The sequence below is a fragment of the Branchiostoma floridae genome, chromosome 3 (genome assembly GCF_000003815.2).
Source record: "Branchiostoma floridae strain S238N-H82 chromosome 3, Bfl_VNyyK, whole genome shotgun sequence".
Classification (NCBI taxonomy): Eukaryota; Metazoa; Chordata; class Leptocardii; order Amphioxiformes; family Branchiostomatidae; genus Branchiostoma; species Branchiostoma floridae.
In genome coordinates, this window is record NC_049981.1 from 5,390,053 (window position 1) to 5,391,660 (window position 1,608).

Here is a 1,608-nt window from a genome sequence, read left to right on the forward strand (position 1 = left end):
AAACTGCAACGGAGGCTAGGGCACCTTCACAATTGTGACCTAAGCATGACCCCAAAAGCGAGAGAAAGGAATGCAGAGATTGAGACAAAGTTATAAACCTTGTTATATTTTTGAACTTGTTATATTTTTGACAGGTCTCTCACCTCTCCAGGTCTCCAGAGTTTGCTCTGTTTGACGTACGTGTTGAGTTTGCCGTCCCGAACAACCGGCGCTAGTGCCCGCACTGCCAGCCGCATGTTAGCTGGAATAGAGCAAAAACAGGAGAATCACTAGTGTAAAATAGCAAAAATATAGTACCTCGTTTTGCGTTACCATTTCTGCATCATAGAAGCCTGCAGCAAGTTTTCCTGGAGGACTGAATAGATGGTAGAAAATGTTAGCCTGAATGTCAGCCATGTAAGCTTTATCTATTCCTGGCATAACAGCGATCAGCGATTGCAGACGTACATGTAGCTCATAAGGCTAGATTCCAGGCTAAGAAAATGGAGGAAAAAAACAAGTTAAACGGTTCGCAAGGGGAGAAAGTGAAACAAAGTCCTGTTGATCAATGTGAACTGTAAAAGACTGCTCTATTACTGGGTATACTAATAGTATCCACCGACACCTTCTACATAAGAAGTTGTGAGAGTCTTTCTCACATATGACAAAAATGATCTAAACAAGTGAAAGTATAAAACAATCCGACCATTGACCCCAGCTCCCCCGTTACCCTAGTCAGTCGGGTCCAGAACACTTCACCGGTTGCACTTCTCAACATAGAGATGCTAAAACCATTACAGTTATCTTATGTATGTGTCTTGTACATGTAAATACATTACCTGTGCTTCAGGGTTGAGAAAGAAAGCACGGAAAGTGTATAGTAGAGTGCAGAAACTCCGGACCTGTTTTTGCTTGGACCGCCTCTCTACCACAGCGCTCTAGTCTCGACTGCCTGACGGTTTAATTCTTTGTGACGCGTTTTTGTGTGTTTGGTCTAAGTTTAAGTTTAACTTTGTGGGCTGAACCATTTTCTGACAAGTTTAGGGGTGATGCACACCTGTATGTTTACACTCGTGAAATAATCTTATGACGTAGGCGGAAAAATAATGGGGTATTTCTCAGTGCCCAGAGCATATACGCTTGTCTTCTTTAATATTTGTACAATGAATGCTGATTTCATTATCATATTTGCTATCTAACTAAATACGCTTTCAAATTCTGGTATATTTTAAACGATTTATTCATTTCGAAAATTTGCAACTTGTTGTTAAGTCTCCAAAGAACGTCGTTGACAAACTCATGTACGTGTGTGGACAGTTTCATCAGTTTAGAGGATAACCTGAGATTTAGACCTGTCCGTGTTGCCATGGCAACTCATCTACGTTACCATGGCAACCAATCTTCTGACGATGGCTAGCTAAAGTCCTCTTCTTGCCGAGAATACGTCAGTTAGTGACACGCAAAATCCTAGCGCCTTGCCGTAATGGCTTGATAGCCACTTCAATATTTCCACCTAGGGGCAATTTTCTCCAGTGAGTGGCTCTTGCCAAGAGTGGGCCCATGAGGATGGTGTCTGCATGTATCATTCCCCTGTGACGCATGGCGGTAATAAGTCAGCAAATTGTCCGA

The 1,608-nt window shown here is 42.4% G+C and overlaps 1 long non-coding RNA gene across 3 annotated transcripts in view; it reads right to left on the minus strand.

Annotated features, from left to right (window-relative positions):
* The window catches only part of LOC118410898, a 9,939-nt gene that overhangs the window by 1,843 nt on the left and 6,488 nt on the right, over window positions 1–1,608 (minus strand). For 2 of the 3 annotated variants that reach the window (XR_004830615.1, XR_004830616.1), the window contains exon 2: window positions 144–241. This is a non-coding gene — a long non-coding RNA (uncharacterized LOC118410898). Of the gene's footprint in view, window positions 1–143; window positions 242–881; window positions 961–1,608 lie in introns of those variants that run through there. The other variant, XR_004830614.1, reaches the window with a different exon arrangement.